Below are 13,498 nucleotides of genomic sequence, written 5' to 3'. Positions count from 1 at the left end.
AGGCAGGAAAACAGACAATTGATAGGCCAAATAATTTCTGGTTTTATGCTCTGTTGATTTGGGAGCAAGAAAAAAGAGGAATAAGCCAAAACCACCGTCAGAGAGACTCAGCAGTAATCAGGGTGGAGGGTAGGAAGCTGTGGTGGAGATGGAAACTCACATGCTAGCCAAACCTCACCAGGAGGGGTAGTCCCCAGTGTCCTGCTCAGGCGGTGGACTTCTCCCTGCACTTTACACATCAGTCAGCTGGAGCTACCTTCTCCTGCCCTGTGGGAGGGTCCTTTGAAATGTGGCCACCTCTGGACAACGAAGGTTTCCCTTACTTCCCGTGGGCAAATATGAGCATCCCTGGGCTTAAGGGAGAAAGAACAAAGGAAGAGGGGTGCCCTGCAGGGCTGCAGACCCCGCCCGTGCTGATGTGGTGGGAAGAGCCACGGAACTCCGCCCGGGCTGGGGGGATTCAACGCCCACCTGCACACACTTGTTTCTTGAAGACGGTGACCAACCAGCTTCTTCTAGATGATATTATTGTGAAATAAAGGATTGGAGTCGATTCTTCTAAAATTCCTCTATTATATCTACTCGTGTGATTCCTGGATTGTAGGTTCTTAAGAGTGAAAAAAGTAGAAGAGACTCACCAAACTTAAGTGAATGATATACCCCAGTAACAAATATTAGACAGAAATTTGAAACCAGAATTGAGAAGTGTAACTGTCACAGGAGCGCCCAGATCTTGGTTTCTAACACCATTCTCCAATAAAAGGAAGCAGGCTTCTTGGAGAACCGGCCGAACCCAGGACCCAGACAGAAATATGCAAAAAGGGCCTGGAATCTTGTAGTGTCAGAAAGCAAGGAAGTCTTCAAAAAATCTAAAAAGGAAAAACAAAGGGACACAGGCGCCAACTATTTGAACCCAACAAGGTGCCATGGGATTGAGCCCAATGTTTAAAATAAACCCCTGTATCCATTGTAGTATCAATAGTGAGTAAATAAATAAATATTCCCTGAGGAACGGAGCCTGCTCTCTAGGGGTTGAGACCGCTGAGACCATGAGAGCCAGATAAACTTTTTCCTCCTCTAAAATCACTCTTGTCAGGAATTTTGGTGATAGGAATGGAAAAAACAGAAGCCCCTTTACTTACTGACATTGCTGCCTGCCCAGGGGTGTCTGCATCCGTAGTCCTTGGTGAGGGCCCCTGAGCAGGCTGCTTCCTATCAGGTGGGCTGAAGCAGAAGCCCGGGGACCCCCTCTGTTGGAAACATCGGCAGAGGGATGAGCGTGAGCCAGCAGTTGGTTCTGGGGCCCAAGCAAGGGTCCCAGTGGCCTGGCCACAGAGGGATGCGTAAGAGCCCACCTGACAAGCACCCCCACCAGGTGCTCCCACCTGGGATCCCAGGGCAGGGGTGTGTCCTGGGTCTTCATGGCCTTCCCAGGGCTCTCTGCCTGGGGTTTGGACAGGCCCAGGCGCAGCAAGGAGCTGAGCCCAAGTCTTGATCTCTCTTGGGGTGGGCTTCATAGGGAAATAGCCGATTTCCTGACCACACAGGAACTCGAGACACAGGAGCCGCAACCGTCCCGCAGCCCCTGGCTGATGAGACCCAGGGTTATGCTTTTCAGAAGACAGGCTTTACTTTTGGAATAGTTTCAACTTTACAGAGAAGTCGTGAAGACGGCCTGGGAGTTCCTGCTCCCCACTCCCTGCTCCCCTGCACTAGTAGGGAACATTGTTACAGTTAATGAGGGAACAAGAACTAACGGCACTACATGGCTGTGAACTAGAGTCCACACCCGACCGACATGTCCTCCGTCTTTCCCTGGTGTCCTCTTTCTGCCCGGGATCCCTTCCAGGGTCTCACGTGACACTGAGTCAGCGTGTCCTCTTAGGCTTCTCTTGGATACGCTAGTTTCTTAATTTTCCTCGTCTGGTTTCCTTTGATTTCAGGGAATGACCTTGTCAGTTCTGAGTGACCTTGTCAGGTATTTGGGGGAAGGTTCCTCAGTTGGACTTTGCCTGATGCTTTTCTCTGGATTAGACTGGGATTATGTGCTTTGGGGAATGAGACTGAGTCAGTGGAACATTCTCTCTGCTCAGATCATCACTGTTGAGGCTGACCTTGACCTTGACCCGCCTGGCCAGGGTGGTGTCTGCCAGGTCTCTCTACTGGAAGCTATTCCTTGCCCCTTTGGAAGGAGCTGATGCTGTAGCCCCCATCCAGAGGCGGGAGCAAGCTTTACCTCCTTGAGGGTGAAGTACCTCCTTAAATTATCTTCTGTAGGAGGCCTCTCTCTCTCTCCTGCCTTGCTTATTTATTTATTCACTCACTATCCATACCACAATGGATACAGGTGAGACGGAACATCCTGGGGGAAGGGCTTGGAGGGGAAAGCAGCTCAGGACACGACAACAGGAAGCAGAGAGAGCCCCACTCGCCAGCGACTAAATATAATCCCAAGGCCACCCCAGGGACCCACCTCCTCCAGCCCACCCTACCCACTTACCATTACCACCCAGTTAATCCCAACCAGGGGATTCATCCACTGACTAGGTTACAGCTCTCCTAACTCAAATCATTTCACCCCTGAACCTCCTTGCTTTGTCTCACACTTGAGCTTTTGGAGACTCCTCATATCTGAACCATAACGAGGCCCACGGGTTAGGAACACCATTGCCACAGAATAGACCACATTTCAGTTTTACTGATGCAAGCTGATGGTGAAGATTTTGTTTTAGATTCAGGATGGAAGAAACTCAGATGGGTAAAGGGAAATATGCATTTATCAATTAGTTATTTGAAATGCAAAGTGCTTTCGATATGGAAGCAAAACTAAGATTTTTTCTGTACTGAAGCGTCAGCAACAGACCTTGAATTTACTATCGCTATTCACGAACAGGAGTGTTTTCAAACACAAGGGACCTTTGCAGAATGGTGACTCTGCGGATATGTGGTAGAATGTGATCTTCCAGGTCATCCTTTAGCAGCGGAACATGCTTTTGGGCGAGTGCAATTGCAGTTCAACCACTTCTCCACGTGGCTCTTCATTCCCACCGTAAAGCAGGGGACACAGGACCAGGCCGAGCCGGTTGGGTTTCCACTCCCAACACTGCAATTTGGGAGCAAAGGAAAATGGGCCATTGCATTCAGAGTGAGATTGCCAGAGACAAGTTCCCAACACGTGAAAGGGACCACAAGTTTGTGTAGCGAGTTGCTGATGCCCCAGCGGAGGAAAAACCTTCCGAGTGTGAAATAAAATTGTGTGGTTTATAAAAAAATCTGGGCCTAGATTCCAGATTTGCTCCTGGGGATAGGAATACTTCGTGTAAGAGGTTATCTCTTCAGTTTATAACATCTTCCTGACACCAGGCCAAGGCCAAAGTGCCTGGCCTTCCCACAGGACAACCAAGGGTGACACTGCATGTCCCCAGTCAGAGTAGCCAGAGACCCAGCCCATGCTGCCTGGGATGTGCTGAGTTAATCACCCATCACAGTGTGGCCTGGTTCTCTTTCTAGTACAAGCCATTTCCTGGAAATGCTGCATTGGTAAACTCAAGTCCTTGGTGGAGAAAGCGTTGCCCTTTGGTGGGAACATCTTGGACTGGAAAAATCCAGGCTTCTCAGAAAGAGAAGAGAGAGCCTAACCTGTGGCCTCTCGTGCTGCTTCTGACTCCATGTGCTGCTCGAAGGTTTTTCTCAATATTTCAATCTAAGTCCCTTCTTGATCCCCTGGGCTTTCTTGCTCAATAGGTCCAAGAGTTCTGTATCCAGAAAGGTCCTCACGGACACCTGGAGACGGCACCACTCCCTGGGGAGCATCATTGACATCCAGACTCTCATCAGTTATAATAAGGGGACAAGAGACCCTTTCTCTCACACCTTGTCCTGAAAGTTCTTTACCCTGTGCACAGCAGACTCCGCCCCAGGATTCCCAGTTGGACTTACCCTTCCAAATACCTTTCTGTGTCCAGGACACACGACTTCTGGGGACACTCACAGACTCGCCCCACACCTCAGCAGCTGTTTTTCCCTGGAGTTCTAGGTGCCTGATGAAGCTGTTCTTTCTGATGGTTTGTTGAATGTCCCCTGCATCTCTTCCTTCTGGTGGCCATAGAGTTTACTACTCCCATCTTATCATGGTGTCCTCGTTGGAATTCTTTAAAAAAAAAAAAAACATTTATTTATTTATTTTAGTTGTAGTTGCACACAATACCTTTATTTATATGTGGCGCTGAGGATCGAACCAGGGCCTCACATATGCTAGACAAGTGTTCTACCACTGAGCCACAGCCCCAGCCCCCGTTTGAATTCTTTCCGAACGCATCCACTTGTTTGCCAAGTAGAGAGGTGGGATTCTTTTTACTTTCACACACCAATTGGTTTGCTCTCATTTTTCTATTGAAACTGTAGTTTTCCTGTTCTTTTGTTTTTGCATCATAGGGCACAGAAAGGGTACGAGAAGCATTTTATTCCCCTTTTATCACCAGGGCAACAGCACACGGTGACGATGGGGGTGGCAGAACACCCAGCGCTGGGGGACAGCAGAGGGTGGTGGGGACAGTGGCCAGCCAACCTCATTCACTCCTGCTCACCAACAGCTGTGGCTGTGCCGGACCGTGCCTCCAGGGCTGCAGAACTTTGCCAGTTGAAAGGAAAACACAGAATCAAGATAGTAGTGGCTTTTAAACCTTTTAACTAATTTAATGATAAACCAAAGACCAATTCCCACCAGGTGGACCCACTTTTTATTTGCAGAACCAGGGAAGCAGCCCCTGGCCAGCAAGCTCCATGTCTGAGACCTTGTCCTTGAAGAGCCATGCTGGAGACCACGATGCTCAGCCAGGTCCGGGCCACACAGTGTTACCTGGTCCCCTGCGCTGGTGCCTCCTCTGGGCATAATTCACACCAGTCCTTGCAGCTACTGGTTTGGGCCTCACCAGGGCGCTGACTCACAGAGCTGATGAGTTAACAACTCCCCAGGCGTCTGCATGCACCACTGAGCTCCACCCTCCAGGCCCCACGTGGCCTCTCAGGTCCAGCACTCGGTCTTGCAAACAGAAGGGAACTGAGCTACCTTCGTGTCCTGGCCTGCCCTGGGTGAGGAGGTGCCCCTGAGCACAGCTGGACCATTGTCCAAAGCCATGTAGCTCCCCAGGAGGTAAGGTACACTCACATCCATTCCAGAGCCAGCCCTGATTCCCATCTCCTCCCTCACCTCCTCTCCTCCCCCAGAGAAGTGCATGCAGGGTGCTGGGACCCCAACGCACGTCTTCAGCAGCTCTCCGTCCACACCAGCTCTGCGAGTCTGCATGAATTGTTTCCCACATAAACAGAAGAGAGATACTTCAAACAGGCTGGTAAAGGATGCTGTCAGAGCACCCACAGCTGCCCAAGGAGTTCCAATTTCAGGCAGACCTGCACACGTGTCTTTATTTATTTAACGTAAAATAAATTAAATAAAATGTATCAAGTAATTCAATGTATTAAGATAAAAAATAAATTACTACAGAAGGACTAGTTGAGTTGATATTTTCTGAGGGTGGCAAAATATTTCTAAGCAAGACCTCATACAAAAACCAACAAGCGAATAATTAGCTGTATAAAATAAAAGTGTTTTGCATATGTAGAGACACCATGAGCAAACTCAAAGGCAAATAATTAAGTAGAAAAGATTGTACCAAAATAAATGGGAAAGGCTTAAATGTCCTTCATGTATCAAAAAACATTTATGAATCATTAAGTAAAAGATACACACAAATTGAAAAAAGATAATTTATTTGATTGAAAGATTAAAAAATAAAAATACAAAGAATCAATCAATAAACAAATAATAATGTAACATCAAAAGTATCGGAATTTAAAATCATTAAGATTATCATTTTCAGGGCTGGGGCTGGGGCTGGGGCTCAGCAGCAGAGCACTTGCCCAGACGTGTGAGGCGCTGGGTTCCATCCTCAGCACAACATAAAAATAAGCAAATAAAGAAAGGCTTCTTGTCCATCTACAACTATAAAAAAATTTAAAGATCGTCATTTTCAAGATACCAGATAAGCAAATGAAAACATTAGTGGAACTCCTTATGGCAGAGGTAGAGGGGCCCAGGCCCGACTCTGACCAGCCGGGCAAGGCATCGGGTTTAAGCTTTCCAGAGAGCAACCCCGTCATGGGTTCCCTGGCACAGTGGATGGCTTCTAAAAAGTCACTCTAAAAGGCACCAATTCATGAAACAAAACTGTCCATCATTTTGCTGCTGAACAAAAAATTGGAAGAAACCTACATGAGCATACATAAATAAAGCCCTGAAGGACCAGGTACTGCTGTCCTGGGTCACCATCCATCCATGGTGCCACTAATGAGCCAAGCAGCAAGAGCACCCTGTGGCTCAAGGACATATTTCTCTAACTTCAAGATAAAAATCAGTGCATTGCCATGTCCACCACGGATGCACACCAAATGTTAATGATGGCTGTGGTTGGGTGATGGGTTGTAGCCTGTTTAATGACATGGAAAGATATGTCTATGTGAAAGTTATGTGAAGAGCACCAAGTTTACAAAGCATTGTGATGCATCAGGCTATTTTCTATTACTACAATGGAATACTTCAGGCTGGGTCACTTTACAAAGAATAGAGGTTTATTTAGCTCACAGTTCTGGAGGTGCAGGGCATGGCACCTGCCTCAGCTCAGCTCTGGTGAAGGTCTCCTGGTGGGATCGGAAGCGAGAGAGGGGGCGGCTCTCTTATAATCACTCCCTCCTGAGAGCACTGGTCAGGGTCCCAGGAGAACTGCCTTACCGCCTTCTGAGGGCAGCAGATGAGTGCTGCAGATCCAGGTCTTAGAGGCCCCACCTCCTAGCACAGCCACCTGGGGGGCCGAGCTTCCAGGCCAGGAACCCTTGGGGACAGAGCACCTCCAAACCATGCACACAGTAGTGTCTTGATGTTGCTGAGAATTAGAGCATTATAGTTTTGCTTAAAAAACAAGAGCAAAAGCATATCCGTGTAAGCAGAGAACAGTCTTTTTTTCCATTGTATCTCTTTTCCTCATACTGGTTCTCTTTGGTTATGTGGGATGGTAGAATCCATTTTGACGTAAAAGATACCTTGTTCTAATTCCACTCCTTCCCCTTCCCTCTCCCACTCCTGTTTCTTCCCTCTACTCTGCTGATCTTTCTGCCATTGACCCATTGTTTTAATCAATTTCTTGCAGGTGTTGTTGATAGCAGCACAATTCTCAACAGCTAAGCTCTGGAGGCAATCTAGGGGCCCCTTCAACAGATGAATGGATAAAGAAAATGTGGTTCATATACACACTGGAATATCGCTCAGCCATAAAGAAGAGTGACTTTAAACATTTGTCAGTGAGTGGGTGGACCAGTGAGATAAGCCAGTCCCAAAAAACAAAGATCGAATGTTTTCTCTTACATATGGAATCTAACCCACAATAAGGGGTGGAGGCAAAAAAAAAAAGTATAGTCTTAACAGAAGAAAAAGCAGAGAAATTGCATGAACATTGTACTTTTGTTTAAAAATAAGATGAGAAAAAGAGTGACATCAAGACCACATCTCGGGTCAACCTCAGGCTGTGGGACGTGGGCTGGTCTCCTCTCCCCTTCACACTTCCCTCTGTTCCTCCTTGAGCACTGTTTATCACCCTGACAACAAAAACGTCGTCAAGAACGGTTTTTGTCTGTAATTCTTTATGGAAATGAAGTGAGAGGACACGGCTTTCCATAATCATGTGAAAGGGCTTCTACTGCTCATAAGTTCATAGGTTTTCTCTTCACCGAATATTACATTGCTTTTTCAGGCCGTAAATCACAAACTCCATTTTCCTTGATATTTGGCTGGTATGATTCATCGGCAGTAACGTGGTCAATGCCTCTCCAGCAAGATGGTTGGGGACACAGGGTGGTGAGGCTTCGTGGGCTTTATCCCCATACGTAGAACAGAAGTCTTACTCTTAACAACTGACGGTCACTTTATTCTGAAATGAGTTTTGTCCCGGTCCAAGTGACCTCACAGTCTCTATGGCAAAGTCTATTTCTGTCTCTTCTGTGCTTGGTGCCCTGTTTCGAATGGTTAGGAACGAGTGATGGTGAATCTGGATCACCGACAAAGCGCCATCTGCCAAAGAAAACAGCTGGGCGGCTGCCACGCGGGGTGAGCCGAGCTCTCGAGGACTCCCAGAGCTCACCCCCGTGCCCAGGCTCACCTCCGTACCCAGGCTCACCCCTGTGCCTCGGGGCAGCTCTCCACAGAGCTTTGCTGCTGACACCTTGGATCAGCTTCCGCCAGCAGGCTGCTCTGGTGTGCGGAGCTTGTGAGGCCTCCTGTGGCATGCACTGGGTGGGTCTGGGGGACGCTGATGACGCCATCTCCCCCTCTGCCAGGCCTCTGTGCTGTCCCCACACCCTGGGTTCCCTCTCCCCAGGCGCCCGGGTCTCAGGTGGCCTCCCTCCTCGGGCAGGCTGTCCTCACTCTTGCCCCCTCTCTCTTCTGGACGCCCCACACCCTTCCACTGCCCCCTTTCCTTCCGGGAGGCTGTAGGGGACAGACGGTCTTGTCCCTTGCTAGGACCCTGCTTGCACGTGCCTCCGAGGAAGCAGAGGGCTTCACTCCAGGGTTTGGATCCCAGCTCAGCCCCTGCTGGGCGCAGACCTAGAGGGAGTCACTTCTTCTCTGGACAAGGGCATGGGGAGGACCCAGGCAGAGCACAGGGGAGAAGGCGACCGTGCCGACCCCACGCTGGCTGGCTAGAGTGAAGCGGGCGTCGCGTGCTGAGGGCCTGCGCGTAGGCAGCCCCTGCGTTCTCAGCTCTTAGGGGCCTCTGAGACGGAGGCTCTGAGATCACACATGACCTGAGGCTCAGAGGGGCTCTGCCTCCCGCCTGCATTCCCCACGGCAAGACCCGGGCAGCCCAGCAAGCGCTGCTCTTCTCTTGCTTTCTCTAGTCCTTCAAGTCAGCAGTAAAGATGGCGCGTGTCCTCCCCAGCTCTCTGCTGGGCACAAGTAAATAAAGCAGCCATCCACTGGGCTGACGTCCTGCCTGTGATCAGCGTCACAATCTGCTGCATGTCCCTGCCTAGTAAGTGACCGCAGCTGTGTAAAAACCCCAGGAAGGCACATGTAAAGAAACCACCGGGAAGGAGCCTGGCTTTGTGTTTGGAGGGACCAGTACACATCAGTGTCCTCCATATGAACAGGCAGGGGCTCCCGACGCCCTTAGGACTTCCCATTGCCTTGTCAGGGAGAGGCTGGTTGCAAAACTCGAGTCAGAGCCTGGATTCTTTTCCACACGGCAGAGCTCACTGCCAACTGGGGAAGGAATGGGCCCAGAGCCCTGTCTCCCTGCCTGCTGGCAGGGCCCCTGGAGGCAGCGGCGTCCTGTCTGGCAGGGGAGGGTGGGCTGCTTGCCCTCCACCCTCAGAGAAGGCCTGGCTCTCGGCTCCTGGGGAGGGAGGCGGCTGTGCCTCCCGGGGGCCGTGGGTGGAGCCCCAGGAGTCTGCTCCCAGGCCAGGTGCCCACTCCCCTGTTTGATCCCAGCCCCCCTGAGCTCTCCCCATCTCCAGGACCCACCTGCCGCCACATCTTCAGTTGTCCCCACTCCCTGCTCCCTTCAGAGGTTTCCAGTGGCCGTGCACTGCAGGGCTCCGGACACCCACCCAGCCCCACATTTCTCTCTGGCCGCCACACCCCGTCTTGTTCGCCTCCAACCCGGATCTGAGGAACAGGAGCCAACCCTGGCCCTCGGCCTGTCTGTACAGTGGCACGGCACAAGTAGGGGCTCAATGTGTCCCCACCGTTCCCCAGCAAGGGTCACCTGGCCTTTACTGTCCAGGAGGGCGGGGGCCTCCATCTGTCCCTCGAAGTGTCTTGGGAAGCCCTGAGCTCACCCTGGGCAGATTGTGAGCGGCAGAGGGAGGGGGCCGCTGTCTGTCCGGAGATCCTGACCGTCTGCCCCAGGTCCACAGTGGTCTAGATCAGGGGAGATGGGGCTACTTTGCTAACTAAACTCGACTCGTCTTTACCTTAGGGTAGAAGCGCAGTAGCGGGGGAAGGCGCACTCTAGAGCCACACGGACAGCCAACCCAAGCCTGGGGCCCCTGCTGAGCTGGGCCCGTGACCACCCGATAGCAGACTCCTCCGATATTCAGGGAACTCACGTGTACTGGGCCCTCCCTATCTCTCTGCAAACTTCAGCGTCTAGCTCACCTGCCCAGGGACAGTGAAAGGTCCCTTGATGTCCAAATGCTGCTTCTCAGGCCACCTTCAGCAGGCCACCTTCGGGACAACCCTACTTATGAGTGGGTAGGAAGCCCACCAGGCAGTTTTCCTGAGCCAAGGTGTGGATGATGGATAAGTTTGCCAGGGAAGAACCCTTGCAGAGAGGGGGCATGTGGGCCGAGGTTAGGGACCCAGGCCAAGCAGCACGGCCAGGGACGGGCCCCACAAAGCCACAGGGAGGGACACCCCTGAGAACCTGGCAGAGTAAGAGACAGCCCGTGTCTGGGTAGCAAGCAGGGCCCAGCAGCCGTGTGACCCTGATGGCAGCCGGCCTGGCAGATCCCGACCCCGCGGCTTCCCAGCGTGCGAGGCCCTGAGCCTCAGCCCCTGCTGCAAAACCAGAGACAGAAGTGAAAGCATAACGGAGAGCATCAAAGGAATGACGGGGTCTCCAAGGACAGACCTCCGAGCGCCCTGCGTCTGGGTGACACCTGTGACCTCGTTCGCGCTCTCATCATCTGCCAGCATTTCTGTGCTGCCATCTCTTTTCAGCCTGATTCCTTTTTCCAAAGATGAACACCAGCCTCATAAAATTCAAAACCGAGCCTAAGAGGGACAGGAAAAGAGTGACACAGAGGATCCGGGAGCTCCCACAGAGCAGCCTCCAAAGGGTCCTGACTCCCACCTGAGGTGGATTTGAACGCGGCCATGGCCGGCCAGCAGAAGAGGAGGCCTAATCAGGCGCATGAATCAGAGGCCCCGGGGGACAAGACTTGAGTGCCACGGGACGCGAGAGCGCACCCCAGGGTTTCTAACAGGACACGGACGCCGCCTTAGTCCAGGTACCGCACCGTGGCTGCCAACAGGCCACCTGGCTCGGCTCTAATGAAGTCACCGAGGAGGGTTGGGGCCTCTCGCTGACTAGCAGCAGAGTGGGTCCCCACTGCTGACCAAGGACTCGTGCAAAGACCCACGTCAGGCAAACAAATCTAAAGAAAGGAACGCCCGGTGTGTTCCCTTTGATCACGACCGTGACGCTGCTTCAGAGTTGGTGTGACCCAGGGGACCTTTACCTACAGCAAGTAGTGTCATCCGGCTTGCTCCCTGCACCTTGCACCCTACACCCTTCTCCCCTGCACCCTGCTCCCCTGGACCCTGCACCCTGCTCCCTGCTCCCTGCTCCCTGCATCCTGCACCCTGCACCCTGCTCCCCTGGACCCTGCTCCCTGCTCCCTGTACCCTGCTCCCTGCACCCTGCTCCCTGCTCCCTGCTCCCTGGACCCTGCTCCCCTGGACCCTGCACCCTGCTCCCTGCTCCCTGCTCCCTGCACCCTGCTCCCTGCACCCTGCTCCCTGCACCCTGCTCCCTGCACCCTGCACCCCTGGATGGACTATCCCACCTACACGGTGCTGGGGGGCCTTCCTTTGACCTCTTGCTGCCTCTCCAGTGGGAGATGGTGGGCTCCTCGGTGCCCTCCCCAGGCCCCCGAACCCCAGGTGTGCTCCATAGGAGTGGGGGCTCCTGGGGGAGCATGAGACAAGGACAGAGGCACAGGGGGCCTTTCCACAAACCCACTAGGGGCTTCCGACCCCCAGGGAACTGGGAGAGGAGTCACAGGGGCTGAGAGAGGAAGGGTCTCTACAGAGGCTGATGGCGGTATAGGCAGGACAGAGGCACAGCCTTGGGATCTGGCAAGTGGAGGACACCAATAATCAGAGAAGGGACCATCTCAGTGGGACAGAGCCTGATCTTGCACTTTAAAGAGAGGCTGGAGGAGCAGTGTGGCCGCCATTCACCTGAGGAGTGGGCGGTGGTGAGTCCTGGCGTGAGAGCACGTGCCCGTGTCGCTTGCTTGGCTGGTGTTTGTGAGGGGACGGGAGGTGCCAGGCTGCAGGCTGCTGGTGGAACGTGGTGTGGAGGATGCGCATTGACGGCAGACGCCTGGGGCCCAGGCCCTGAGCAGGAACACCGACGGGGACCAGGACGCAGGAGGGCCCTGCATTTGCCATCAGGAGACCCCAGGCCTGGGTGGAAGGAGGGTGAAGAGGTCTGGGGACTCACTGGGGTCCCGGGTCAGGAGGGCCAGCTTTGGGGTCCACACTGAGCTGGACGCCCCCCACACACTCTCACTCTGAGGCAGAATGTAATTCCGGTCCCTGGGGTTTCTCTTGTCCCCACGCAATGGTGGGTCCATCGGAGGCTTCCACGGGGGCTCTTGGGCACTTCCCAGGCCACCGGCCTGCGGGATCCCAGCAACACGAGGCTGCAGGGCTTAGAACTAAAAAAGGCCTTCGCGCTCCACACTGGGCTGCTCGTTTTGTGGGGTGAAACCAGGAAGTGAGCCAAAGCTGACCAGATGGAACTTAAAAGGCTGGGTATGGACTGCTGCCCTGAGCTTCCCGCAGAGACTCAGGGTGTCTCTGGAGTAAAGGGGACTTGGATCTCGTACAATATCTGGGGGACAAGTCCAAACAGTGAAGACACCAGCGATTGCCCATCCCGTGTCTGTTAAACTCCCCCAGTGAGTCACCCAGAAAGGAAATGTCTTCAGTGGCTCTCACACAAACCACGAGAATCGGCCAGCGCCCGTATCTGCAGGAATTTCCGCGGTCACCCACAGCAGTGACCTGGGATGGAAAGTCGGCCCCAGAAGACCCACTGGCCCCCAGCGGCTGGAGGAGGCGGCTCGGACATGCCCCTCTCGGGAGCTCCCTCTGGACAGCCACATCCTGTGCTCCGAATCCACTGAGATTTCTTCAGCTGAGCAATTTATCATCCATCACTTTCAAATTTTCATTTTTAACCCCCACTCCCCACCCCATTCCCGCCGCCCCACAACTAGAACAGAAGTCTGCACACAGCAAATTCTCAAAGCCATGTTTCCACGTCACCTTCAAGTGGGACCAGTAACTCCCGCTCTGCTGAGCTCCCGGGTCAGAGCAAGATCGCCATCAGGGGGAAATGTGCTGCTGCCGTCTTGCAGGCACAGAGGTCCTCCAAAAGGTGTGTCTGTCCCCTTCCGATGTCCTCAACTAACTGGAATAAATGGGGGCTGGGTTGCCCGTTAACTAAATACGTTTGGATCCATGTTAAAGGACTTGCTGGCTCTGTTCCTGGTGCCACCATGAGAGGGACCGTGTCAGCCCCCTTGGAGAGGACCCTGAGGAGCCCAGGCCACGCATGCGAGGTGACAGCTGGCCCTAAGGGAACGGGGCCCATTCAACATTCGCCTCATTTCTGATCAAAGTCCGTCCTGCAGGCCAGCCTCCATGGAAGCA

The sequence above is a fragment of the Callospermophilus lateralis genome, chromosome 9 (assembly GCF_048772815.1).
Source record: "Callospermophilus lateralis isolate mCalLat2 chromosome 9, mCalLat2.hap1, whole genome shotgun sequence".
In the NCBI taxonomy this organism is placed as follows: domain Eukaryota; kingdom Metazoa; phylum Chordata; class Mammalia; order Rodentia; family Sciuridae; genus Callospermophilus; species Callospermophilus lateralis.
This window is presented reverse-complemented; position numbering follows the sequence as displayed.